The sequence below is a fragment of the Eptatretus burgeri genome, chromosome 3 (assembly GCF_056783735.1).
Source record: "Eptatretus burgeri isolate ZD-2024b chromosome 3, Ebu_testis_v1, whole genome shotgun sequence".
Classification (NCBI taxonomy): Eukaryota; Metazoa; Chordata; class Myxini; order Myxiniformes; family Myxinidae; genus Eptatretus; species Eptatretus burgeri.
This window is the reverse complement of record NC_140963.1, coordinates 5,609,274-5,623,446: the sequence shown is the minus strand read 5'-3', so window position 1 is coordinate 5,623,446 and position 14,173 is coordinate 5,609,274. Positions and strand designations below refer to the sequence as shown.

The 14,173-nt window shown below is 39.4% G+C and overlaps 1 long non-coding RNA gene across 1 annotated transcript in view; it reads left to right on the top strand.

Moving 5' to 3' along the window:
* The window catches only part of LOC147029326 (uncharacterized), a 225,352-nt gene that overhangs the window by 13,978 nt on the left and 197,201 nt on the right, over window positions 1-14,173 (top strand). The window lies entirely within an intron of this gene.

Sequence of the window (14,173 nt, the reverse complement as noted above, 5' to 3'; positions counted from 1 at the left end):
TTTTGACTTGTTACACACCGAACATAACACAGCAGCTTTTAGGTTAGTTATTGCAAACAAAAACAAAACAATTAAAATAAACAGATGAAGAAACATCGGATTCAAATTAATTCAATACTACATTGAAAATAGCGTCGTATGACTGTGGCTGGCCCTGACCCAAAAGGTGCTTATTCACTGTTACAGCAGAACCATCCCAGCTTAAAGTGCTGTCACACCTTGACGATTTAACCTGCAATGGCAACGTATAAAAATGTATGTAAAACATTGGCGTACACTGAAATTTTGATGTTTTTTTAATTTTAAGTTTTGGTCGTATTCATAACGTGTTGGTCGTATGCATAACATATTAGTAATGGGCAAAGAACGTTTCGTTGTCTTATAGATAATTTATACCAACGAATACTTAGCCTGTTGTCGGCGTTCACAACCTATGCCCAACGATAGTTTAACTTAGGCATAGCGCGCTGCACGTATCGCCAACGATCACCATCGCCATGCATGCACCAACGATCGCCATGCAGTCACACCTTGACGATTTCGCCAGCATATGCCGACCTATGAAAAATTTGCTGAACAAGCTGGCACACGTCGAATACGTTATGGGTAAGTTGTGTATACGTTAAGAGCACGCTGAAAAACGATGAAGTATGCTGTCATATTTCGTGGTACGTATCGTATGTCGTGAAATTTCAAGCATGCTGAAAATTTTACGACGTACTCGCCGTATGGCTCACACGTTCCGCTACGCTGGGAATAAGTTGTAGGCACGATATGCGATCGTTGACACACGTCGACACAAGTTCCTTGTAAGTTACTCATAAGTCGAAACATGTCGAGGTAATGTTTAGGATACCCGAAACTTATTTTCTTTTTTTCTCCTTGGCTCCGTGAAGGCACGTGACGAAATATCTGAAGTTGTTGTTGTTTTTTTTTTTTAATTTTATTATTTTTTTAGTCTATCACGAATTTTAAAATATATTCGGGCATTTGCTTTTAAGTTTTGACGTCGACCTGACAATATCCTCAAACAGAAGATATTCATAGAGGAGGAACTAAGAATAAGACATGAGCAAACTGAAGAGGCAATCGGACTTGACGTAACGGCACGTGACGAAATATCAGAAGTTATTGTTTGTTTTTTTTAATGCTGCCAATACGCCATTATACGGTCGCTGTAAATTAGAAACACGTTCAGTAAGTTCTGTAGTCATCCGGAAGACTTCAATCAAATATGTCTACATACGTCAATATGCGTTGGAGGTACATTACACATAGGTTCAAAGCACGTTACTCATAGGTTAGAAATAAGTTTCGGGTACGCTAAACATTACCTCGACGTGTTTCAACTTATGAGTAACTTACAAGTAACGTGCCTCGACGTGTGTCAACGATCGCATAACGTGCCTCGACGTGTATCAATGATCGTGTAACGTGCCTACAACACGTTACTTATAGGTTATAAATAAGTTTTGTGTACGCTAAACATTACCTCGACGTGTTTCGACTTATGAGTAACTTACAAGTAACGTGTGTCGACGTGTGTCAACGATCGCATAACGTGCCTACAACTTATGGCCAGTGTAGCAGAACGTGTGAGTCATGCGCTGGCATACATCGTAAAATTTCAAGCATGCTAAAATTTGAGGACAACCGCAAAGTACAACGATGAAAGCCAGCGTACTACGACGTATAGCAGTGTTTTTCAGCATGCTCTTAACGTATACAAAACTTACCCATAACGTATTCGACGTGTTCCAGCGTTTTAGACAAATTTTTCATAAATCGGCATACGCTGGCTAAATTGTCAAGGTGTGACAGTGCCTTAAGCTACGCTTCACAGATGACCAGTACAAGACGGATTGATCCGACACTGCACCTGAGTGCAGTTGCATGATGCATCATTAATCCTGTGCATGTCTAAACACGCATGCTGTCAAACTCAAGTTTGTCACGAATCTTGATACCCGCCTCCTCGAACAGCATACACTGTTATCGCAAGTTGTTACCAAACCGACGAGGGAAACTGTTATCCGAAACAACATTTAAAAAAATTTATTTACTGACATTGTGGGTCAGCACCATGACCTCGTGATATGTACCCCAATAGCGACCAATGACCACTCAGTTGTCTTGCTGAAGCCCAACTATGGACATCATTGCTGTCAAACCATCCAATTCTCACATCGACCATTCCGTGATTCTACTGTTCGCTCTTTTGGGCAGTGGATAACTTTTTTTTATTTTGCCAACATATGTACAATTAACTTCACGAAGGCATTTGATTTGATCTATCACACGAAGGCTATTCAAAAGTTAATTCAGTTCGATGTCAATCCAGTGATTTATCCCTGTGATCAGGAGCTTCCTTTCACACCCCACAGAGGCACTTTGAAAGTGGAATATTATCGTCCCCACAGCAGATTACATGCGGGGTCCCACGAGGGACAAGCTGGTCCCATTATTTTTCTCATCGTGAATGATGCTGCGCTGTTCACTGGCAATCGATGGAAGTACGTTGATGACCTCAGCCTCATGGAAGTTGTCCCAAAAATCGCAGCAGAGTGACATGCATTCACATGTTGACGCATTGTCCGAGTGGAACCGTGTTAATTCAATGAGACCAAAGCCTGAGAAATGCAAGGTTGTGAAAGTTCGTTTTCTCTATAAAGGCCCCTCTCCTCCTGTGATTATCCTCCAAAATGAACCACTTGAGTCTGTCTCTTCTCTCCTTCTACTTGGGATTACAGTTCAGTCAAATCTCAATGGGATTCACATACTTCCCGACGCCTCCACATTTTGTGTCAAATCAAGAGAAATGGAGTCGCTACCACTGATTTGGTGTTTATTTGCATGACGTACATCTGCCCCCTTTTGAAATTTGGGTCTCCCGTATGGAGCCCCATCCGAACTATGCAGCAATCGGCGAGCATTGAGAGAGTTCTACCTAGATCTGTAATGAGCTGCCATCACTACATCGATCTACTTCTGGCTTATTCTGTCACCTCGCTTGCTGCGAGAAGAACCGACATCTCACCAAATTCACAAAATCGCTCCTTCTCAATACCTGTCATCATAATTTACTCCCCCTATATGCCAATAATTATCCCAAATGTGGTTGAGAAACTCCTACGAGATCCACACCCCTCATGAAAGAGTATTCACATAGTCTAGTCGTCCGACTCTAGTGCAACTGTGAAAGTCACAATAGAAAATAAGGTGCAATGTTATTGTTTTTTCAGAACCCCTCATTGTCTGCAATCTGCTCTGTTCTCTCATATTTCACATGTTTTATATAATTATTTCATGTTTTCAACTTTTTTATGTCTCTTAAAAGTAATGAATATTAAGTTTTGTATGATGTTTTTAAACCTAGCACACCTAATTGTAATTTGTATACCGAGATGTTCAATAATTTATTGGTGTTTGTGCATGCTTGTGGTTGATTTTGAGAGAGATATATATATATATATATATATATATATATATATATATATATATATATATATATATATATACATACATACATACATACATACATAAAGACCCACCCACATCTCTCAGCTGTGAATGGAGGGAATAACCAATTTGGTCGTGAGCGAGACCCGGTAATTTTTGGTCACCGGTACCATCCAAGGAGAATAATGCTCATTGTAATTTTTGGCAGGGTATATATCTCTACAGTCAGAAACTGTGATAACATTGCATTGGTTGTAGCCTTTTGTGTGTTATTATCCGTTTAATAACCCCATCCCAAAATAAACTTTTCTGAAACTGGCGTAAGACAGAAAAAGACATTCTATTTAAAACTAATGGTTCTCTCTTATTATAGGCTATATCTTCTTGAAAATTGTTAGGCACGTAGCTCATGTTGTTTGCTTTTCAAAACAGTTGTTAAAACTATCTCACACACACACACACACACACACACACACACACACGCACACACACACACACACACACACACACACACACACACACACACACACACACACACACACACACACACACGCACACACACACACACACACATACACACACACACACACACACACACACACACACACACACACACACACACACACACAGACATTTTTTTTAGTAGAAATCTCCAAACTAATAATTGTGTGTGTGTGTGTGTCTCCTCCATCACTCCAAAACCATAAAACCTAGCAGCCTGAAACTTTACAACCGTACTAACAAAACTCCAAGGAAGTGCAAGATTGAAAATTGGGTGTATGGGCTAATTAAAACACCCCTTTTGAAGATAATTAACAGCCTTATTTAATTATATCCTTTATCAGGTGCATCCTCGGTCACAACTCTCAATGGGGTGTTAAGGCATTTCCAGGGTAACCTCGCTGGAGTCTGAAGCTGCCATGTTTTTTGGTCTGTTCAAGCATGCCTTGACTTGGAGCAAGACAGAACGATTTCTTAATGATAAAGTTTTTTTGCACTTTCCTCACTCATATCGAATGCCTGTTCATCATAGCTACTAATTGTTGCATATGTCGCTTTTGTAAGTACTATAGTTTTCAAATTAGGAGCTTGGAGTGATTTCACGCATTTTATTATATGATTTTCCATGATCTACTGTTAATTAAAGTGTATCATCAAAATATTATTTCTGTCTTGAGGATCGGGTATCCTCCGGACTAAATAAGTGTCGAAATCTGTTGTGAAATCTCATAATTGAATGAAATAACGAGTCTTATAACTAAGCTGATATACCTATTTACTTTAAGCAAGCAAGGCTATGTTCCCTCCTCCTTCAGACATACACAAGAAAATATGACATTTCCAAAGCATAAAACTTATCTTTTTCTACTGGTTGGATGATTATATTGAGTGAACAAAATATTTAGGATCATGCCAAAGTTAACCAGCTTCATTGAGCTGGTCTGGTTTTCTTGATGATGCTCGTTCACTCATTGTGATTTACTCTTATTCCCTTCCTTTATTTGTCCTGAGGTCCTGTATTTTTTTTTACTTTAAAAAATAAAAGTGCTAAGAAGTTTGAAGAAAACCACTGTTTTTGTAGTCATGGCCAGGAGTGATATGAGGGCGATTAAAAAGTTTAACAAGGGTCATTCTGTGCCAACTCACCTAAGGGTCCCCAGGTCACCTCCTCAGATTTTGCTGGAAAAATTCTTAAATGTAGATCTGTATGGCTCTACCCATCATGCAAAAGATTAGCTTTCAATTCCTCATAGTTTAAAAAATATCTATCTCAAGAGACCTTTGAAATTTGGCCCTAAAAATGCCAAATGTGAAAAACGCATTTTTTTCCAATTTCAGTGGCTTATAATTTTATAATGGACTCATCTAGAAAGCTAATATTGCAAATATTTCCTAATTGGTATCCAAATTTTTCAATTATGGCATCTCCTAGCTTCTGGAATGCATATTTCTCACTCTTTAGGAAGCTAAAAATGGCTTTTTGGCCAAAACGAGCTAAAATAAGGTGAAACTATAGGAGCCCTCCTGAAAATATGGAACAACTTAGAATTTTTTCCTCATAACACAGTGATTATAGGGTCATTATCTATCCATAGATACATTTTCGTTGGGATAATACAGTAAGGTGATGAATTATAAAAGTTTTAACATAAGCCCTTGCCTCCGAGGGCTCTAAAATGGACCAATTTTGTCCCCTGGTTTGACCATGTGGCTTGGGGTTTAGGATATTCATTTTTTTATTCTAAAGATTGCCTCATATAAGATGTGTCTACTGACCGAATAATTTTATCTAACGCCCGTGGGTTCATAGTAAAATAAATTTTTATTTACATGCACGTTTTTTATAATTATTCACTTTTTTCATATTCAGAAGTTTATAAATCTTAAATGGAACTATCCAGGAAAGAGTTAATGCAGAATTTTATAAACTGGTATACATAATTTCAGATTGTGGCACCAGAATGTCTCTAGAAAGCACATACTCCTAGTTTTAGGAAGCCAAATATGGAAAGGATCACAACAGGAGGTCTGTCGACACTCATACCGGGAAAGGTATACAGTCTCATGATGTAGGAAAATACTGTCTTCTGAACTGAAAGTAATTCCTGATCTCCAGGAAATCAATTCTTGTGACTTCTTTTCCAAAGCAGTAACTTGCTTTAGCCCAACCTTCCTTGTATAATAGGTCTTGTGACACTCCTGGTCTATTTTGGTTCCAACAGTGCATCTACTTGTCAAACTTGGGCCACTGGGCCCATGTTTTTCTGCATCCATTTCTTTTGTTTCCTCCTCTCCTTTGTTCTCCAAACAGACAAACAGACAAACAGGTTGACTGTGCTGCCCCTAGTGTTGTGACAGACCATTACTCCATCTCGTGGTGTATGTCATAACTAATGACTTAAAATAGAGAACTGTAGGACATATTTTTTAAATTAAAACCCAAGCATATGTTTTGATTATCATTACAAGAATTTTTTTTTAATAAAAAAATGTACTTATAATTATTAATTTATGAGAAGAATAATCTAAGTTGTTACATAACCTCAGTTAATTCCCCCTGCATATTCACCATTTTTGGTCAAAGTGGCATTTTCAACTTCCTACAGATAGAAACATATGCATTTACCAGGCATTCTGATAACAGATCCTTAAATTTCATATGCCAGTTTATAAATATCTGCAGTATCACTTTGCTAGACTGTTGAGTTTCAGATTTATAAGCTCATGAATATGAAAAAAGTGAATAATTATAAAAAAAACGTGCATGTAAATAAAAATTAATTTTAATATAAAGCCACAGGCGTTAGATAAAATTATTCGGTCAGTAGACACATCTTATATGAGGCAATCTTTAGAAAAAAATTATGATCCTAAACCCCTAGCCACATGGTCAAACCAGGGGACAAAATTGGTCCATTTTAGAGCCCTCTGAGGGAAGGGCTTATGTTAAAACTTTTATAATTCATCACCTAACTGTATTATCCCAACAAAAATGTATCTATGGATAGATAATGACCCTATAATCACTGTGTTATGAGGGAAAAAATTCTAAGTTGTTCCATATTTTCAGGAAACCTACTATAGTTTCACTTTATTTTCGCTCGTTTTGGCCCAAAAGCAATTTTTAGCTTCCTATAGAGTGAGAAATATGCATCCCAGAGGCTATCTGATGCCATAATTGAAAAATTTGGATGCCAATTAGTAATTATTTGCAATATTAACTTTCTAGATGAGTCCATTATAAAATTATAAGCCCCTGAAGTTGAAAAAAAAATGCGTTTTTCACATTTGGCATTTTTAGGGCCAAATTTCAAAGGTCTCTGGAGATAGATATTTTTTAAACTCTGAGGAATTGAAAGCTAATCTTTTGCATGGTGGGTAGAGCCATATAGATCTACATTTAAGAATTTTACCAGCAAAATCTGAGGAGGTGACTTGGGGAGGTTTTTGAAATTTAGGTGAGTTGGCACAGAATGACCGACAAATGAGATACTCTCATTAGTTCAAGACAAGCCAGCGTTTTATATGCTTTTTCAATGGATAACATTGTAATAATTACTAAGTGACCTCCATTGCTTGGTACACGAGGGCCAACAAATATTTGTCTGTCTGTCTGTCTGTCTCTGTTTGATGCTACCCCACAGCCTTGTGCTGCAGGGTAACGTCATTGGCTGAGGGTTCAGCCATGTCACTGATGCAGTGGCCTCTGCGTTGTTCGGGCAGGAATTTGTAATTTGTTCATGGTGCTGGCAATAGCTCACCTACTCTTCACAAAGGACACCATGGGATCTTTAACATCCACCAACAAATGCTGGCAGGTGGGACACTCGTTGATGAATCACCCTGCCTGTGAAACACCAGGATGACGGTTTATAGCTGGATCGGGATTCAAACTCAGGCTCGACAGCTTAGAGGTGAGTGTGTGTACCTCTAGGCCATCCTGCCAGCCCTGAAATTTTCAATAAATTATGATGACGATGGACATTGAACACTAATTCAAAAAAACAAGATGCTGATAAACCTTGGAGGTGGAGATCAAGTCATTCTGCAAGATGAGGATGGATTACCATCTCTGTGGGACACTGTGAATATGGAGGCCAAAACTGCACTTCCTTCCCATCTATTGTCACAGATTCTTCAAAATCACTTGTTGCACTTTCTACACAGTCCATGATTGCAGACCGTCGCTGATTAGAATCTGCTCAAACAAATAAGCGCATCGTTACCTATAAAGAGAAAGCACCATTTCCCTACAACAGAGTTTGTGTTTTATTGGGTGACCTTGTGTTTTGGGAAAGTCTGGCATGAAACGTGTAATAGCAACTGCAAGGTTTTGGGCATGGTCAATATCAATAATAGAAATAGGGATTGCAGAATGCAAGGGACGGTGTTGGAGAATGTGCCACAGGAGGAGGATTTGGGGTTAGTTGTCGATGATATGGGGTACAAGCAGCCAGCACATTGCCAGGCAACAATAGGGAAAGCTAATAGGATTTTAGGCCGTATTCACAGGGGTGTAGTTTATAGATCAAACGACGATGTTGACGTCATGCTGCAATTTGGTCAGGCCTGCTATAGAGGAAGGGAATCACTGCCGTAGAAGACATTCACCATCGAGTTAGCAGATCGATTCCATTGATGGATAGAATATGGGGATCAGCTGAGGGAGGCTGAACCTTTTCCGTTATGAAGGAGGCAATTACGAGGATAACTGCTTGAAACGTTTGATATAATGAAAGGTAGACGGAGGAATCAGTTGAAATGAAAGCAATAATTTTGTTTGATTCATAAATATCAAATGCATTCATCCATAGCGTAACACTCAATCCAAATATTGCTCCTTGTGCATCTTTAAAAGTATGTATTTAGAACTGCCATTGATGAAATTCCCAAAGTATGTAAAGTGATACATGAAGTACATCAAGTCAGATTTCCCATTCTGCTAACTTGTGGATGTTATTGATCAGGAGTGTCAGCTGAATGCGTACTTGCACCACTCATTGATAACTTGCAATATTCTTTTCATTGCGGATGAGCACAGGATTGACGACATTGCAACTGTCACCAAATGTATGCAAAGTCCAAAATCCGATCCGAGATCAGATGTGGCTTGGACAAGCCTTGGCCTTTCATGTGAAACAACTTGAACATTTGGTCTGTTATTCCTGCACGATTAATTGGTCTTTGACGTTTGCGAGTGGCCAACTTTTGGGAAATTATGACAGAGCAATGGATTATCATTTAACATCTTGTTCGGTACACAGCCTGTCTCCCCAAGGTCCCACAGATGGGTGTTCAATGGAAGACAGTAAGCTTGTTGGCAAATGCGGCGGCTGGCTCCTTGTTTCCAGAACATGCCGTACTGTCCTTTAGTCCAAACACATTGATTTTTTTTTTCTGTCTCCCAGAAAATAAAGTGAAAACAATGGATGTAAATATTTGCCCAGAAGCCTGTGCCCCTCAAGCGCTCACCCAACCTGATGCGGGAAGATGAATGGATATTTGCACTTCTGGAGCTGAATGCCGATGTTTGTTTGACAATAATCGGAGAAAGGGGCGCAGGCACAGACCGCTGACCCAACCTCGTCTCCACTCTGCTCAATGGGGGCAATAGAGCGAACCAGTGATCTCTGCCTCAATGCCGCCCGCACTTATTGAAAGGAGGACAAGAAAAAAGAAATAAAGAAAAAAAAAACAGAGTGTGGTCTTGTCTTCTCAGGGAACTAATCCTCATTTTGATGTACTGCCCTATTAGTTGGCAACACACCAATGCTGCCTGTCCACACTTTCTGACAAATTTTCACCATAAGTGTACATTATGTCATTGTTGTGTTAACAAGACGATGTTTTGCGAATGCCTCGATGAAGAGACCAATTTTTCAAGTTTAACCCGATGTGGAAACGCTTATCATAACAACTCGGATGAGGATTCAGAATTACATTACTCCGCTGTGATATATAGTTGTGCTCACGATACCATTCTCATGTCAAATCGTTTCTGCGATGAGGTCTTAGCCGACCAGGTTTGCCTTAAATTAGTTTTCCTCTATCCAAGTTATTTTATGCCTGAAGGTAATGATAATATTTGTATTTCAGAGAGTGTATATCTAACTATGAAGCAAATTCAGTCTTCACTCTGCTCGTTGCATCATTTATACTGAGGTATGGTTGTGATGGTTATGCTTCCATGGCAATGCCCTCTCGAGATTGGAGCAGGACTTCAGAATTTGCTCAATGTCCTGGTAAACATTGACCTGTTCTTTTTGAAAGACACCATTGGATCTCGATTGTTCAGCATTAAATCCGAGGAGGTGAGGCAGCCAGCTTAACATCTCATCTGAAGGATGGCAGAATCAATAGTTTAGCACTTTGCTTGCGAAGCACTAAAGCAACATGGTAGTTTATGCAGTTATTGGGTCGAGAATCAAACCTAGACGAAACACCTCCAAGTTTATCAGAGCCATCTCCCTCGACATATCGTGTGCTTTCAATGCGGTCTGGCACCTTGCCCTGCTCCCCAAACTCTCTTCTCATGGTATCCAAGGGAATCTGCACTCAAGGCTCATGGACTTCCTCTCCTGTCACAGCCAACGTGTGACCCTAAATGGAGTTCTTTCATCCTCTCTTCCTGTCCAGGCTGGAGTTCCTCAAGGTAGCGTTCTGGGTCCTGTTCTTTTTCTGGTTTTCATCAATGATCTCTCTGACTCTCTGGAAAATCCTCTTTATCTTTTTGCTGATGACTCCACAGTCCACCCTCTGCCGTACCATCTGTAGTCCCTCAGATCGGCATGCAGAAGCTTCTTCACTCTCTGCAGATCTGGTTAAAATCACAAACTGGTCCAACACGGGGAGCATGTCTTGCAATCCTGATAAATCATACACCTTCACTACGTCTCTCCAAAAGGACCGTCTGAAACCCCCTCCCCGTCAACCCCACCCCCACCCCCTCAAAGTCTACTTTCTCAACAATGATCTTGAAGTCCTTTCATTCAAACTTTTGGGCCTCACTATCTCCCATGACCTTTCCTGGAAAAGCCACATTTTCAAGCTGGTCTCAAAAGCCAGTCACCGAGTAGGCATCCTTCATCATGCAAAGTCCTTTCTTGGCACACCTGAGCTGCTGACCACATATAAAGCTTTCATCCGCAGCTTGATGAGTACTGCTCTCCCCTTATTGGGGCAGATAACAGCAATTTTTGAGAGGAATCGTGCAAATGATGATACAAGCATCAAATTTGGCACATTTGTTCTCCAGGGGATTCTAATCAAATCTGCCTGATTGGCCATTTGAAAATCCAAATTTTGAAAAATTTGAAAAAAAAAAAAAACTTCAAAAAAGTCAAGATCACGAATCAATGTTGGATGCTGGCTGAGATTGGTGAATGTTTCAGAAACATCAAAGACGTTCCAAGTCTGCCATGCAGTTTTCTTCCCTTTACCGCGGAAGGCAGACATGACGTCACATCCAGTGAACGCATGGAAGTATGGGATCCCTCCAGCTTTCTCAGGCCCTATTGCAGAAACTACCTCATGGACTGGAATCCATCGCGCCTTGGTTCCTTGGCCAAAGGCAATCCACATGTTCTCAAGACCTAGTTCCTGTAAGGATGGCAGTACAGATATTACTATGACTAGTACATCTGTGTCATTAGCCTTAATGATAATGGACTTGCTCACATCCGTTGTTGCATCGCTGGCGTGTACAAATATTCGAGTGTCAGCTTCTTCATGACAACATGGAGACACAGGATCCAGTGACTTCCTTGTGTTGCGAATGGCATCTTCTCCTTTTGTGACAATGACTGTGCTTGTCGTCCGTGCTTCACACATCTTTTCCGCAAGGAAGTGAAACAGCTCAGTCTTGTTGCTGTCATCTCTAAGAAAGCTTCTCCAGTTACTTGGGGTCTTACTGGTTCCTGTCACTCTTCTTCTGATTCCTTGCCGCCTTTTCGACCTTGCCTCAGACTTCAGACTTGACTTCTTATGCACATCAAACACTACGTCCACCTTCTCGTACCTGGCACCATAGGATTCCACCTTTGGGATGATGTCTTCTTTACCACAGTCATCAAATATCTTTGAAGTGCGTGGAGGTAGGGCATTGATAAGTGCTGAGCCATCAATGATGATGCATCTCCCCTTGGTTCTCTGTCTGGGATGTTCACTTGCGCTTCAAGAATTTCAGCCAGCTGTGACTTCAAATTTTTGAAGTTTTTTTTTTCTTCAAAATTTGGATTTTCAAATGGCCAATCGGGCAGATTTGATTAGAAAGCCCTGCAGAACAGAAATTCCAAATTTTCAAAGGGAATATCTAGTTTTTCTTTGTTCTCGTCGGTGGAAAACCAAGCACCGTGAGATTGGTTTTTGTTAATGTGTTGAACTGAAATTTCTAAATATGTGACTAACTCAAGACTTGTGGAAAATGTAGCAAGTGATGGATGGAAATTAGGATGAATATTTCCCTCATCCTCATTAGCATCCATAAAATACCATTAGAGATGTCTTTTTAAATGGTTTTCCAAATGGTAACGATTTCTCCTTTTGAAAATTTACTCAAACTTTTTGTTTATTCTTTATTTTTCCTCATCCATGAAAAATTGTTTCAGCCACCAGCACAAGTTATGAGAACGATGATTGGTATATTTTCTACTGCACTTGAAATAATTTCAACGGAAACATGGAAATATTCGTGTCGAAGTTTATTGATGAGCATAAGATATTTTGTTGCAGACTATCATTGAGTGTTAAATAATACACATTGCTATGGCCTTTTGAATCCAGTAGTCATGATTTGAGTTCTTTACTGATGTTCACATTTCTTTCAAGCATTGAATGTTAGGGTAAACACAAAAAGTGGGACCTGGGAAAACTTTAATAACTTTAATGTTATCAAATTAAACTTAACAAAATTTGCAGATCATATTACTCACTCATCGTCAAGAAATCACTGAAATTTTCAATTGTCTGCAAAGAAAATTGAAAATTTTACAATGAAATTGCTGCCGATGTCAATGTTTGATGATATGCTCCAAACGGACACCATTTTGCTCAATACAGAGGGCCACACGTCGAGCAAACTCATTGATGACTTGTGATAAAATATTGGCTCTTGTCATATTCCAATAACATGATGGCATGCGAGAATGCATTGTTATCGGAATTGTCCTCAAGTTTTGTTTGTTCATTTTAAAGGTCCACAGAATCAGAATTTTTAGATCCTCGTGGAGGATCTCTAAGTCTTACTCACGTTGTTGTTCTTGTGGACTTTTTTTGTTTCACAGCCTACAGTTTTCATCGAAACTTCCTGAAACTTGGCATATATATGTAAAAATTCCCTGTGCAGACAGTAACCATCTCCGATTTTGAAAATTCCTCCCAGAAAAAAAAGTTATGAAGTCAAAATATCTCCGCTAATGGAAATCGCCTAAAAAAATTATCTCCGAAACTAGGCAAGCTTTTTGAATTGTTTGCGGGAATCGAACAGGGCATTAGCAGAGATGAATTACCACACATATGATACATCACTATGACGTAATATCAATTTTTATGACGTCATTCCTATTTTTTGACATTTTTTTTGTTTCATTTGTTTCACAGCCTACAGTTTTCATCGAAACTTCCTGAAACTTGGCATATATATGTAAAAATACGCTGCGCAGACAGTAACCATCTCCGATTTTGAAAATTCCTCCCAGAAAAAAAAGTTATGATTTCAAAATATCTCCGCTGATGGAAATCGCCTAAAAATTATCTCAAACTAGGCAAGCTTTTTGAATTCTGTTTGTGGGAATCGAACAGGGCATTTGCAGAGATTAATTACTGCGCATATCATACATCACTATGACGTCATATCAATTTTTATGATGTCATTCCTATTTTTTGACATTTTTTGTTTCACAACCCAGAGTTTTCATGGGATCTTCGTGAAACTTGCCATGTATATGCAGAAAACCCACGCGCAGGCAGTAACCATCTCCGATTTGGAAATTCTTACTAGAAAAAAAAGTTGACGTCATAATATCGCTGCTAATGGAAATCGCCTATACCATTATCTCCGAAACTAGGCAAGCTGTTTAAATTTTGTTTGCGGGAATCAAGCCGGGCATTAGCACAGATAATTTATTGCAAACCTGATACATCACAATGACGGCATATTCGTTTTTATGACGTCATCATTAAGAGGACGAGGATCTTAGCTCATTCGAGCTTGTTT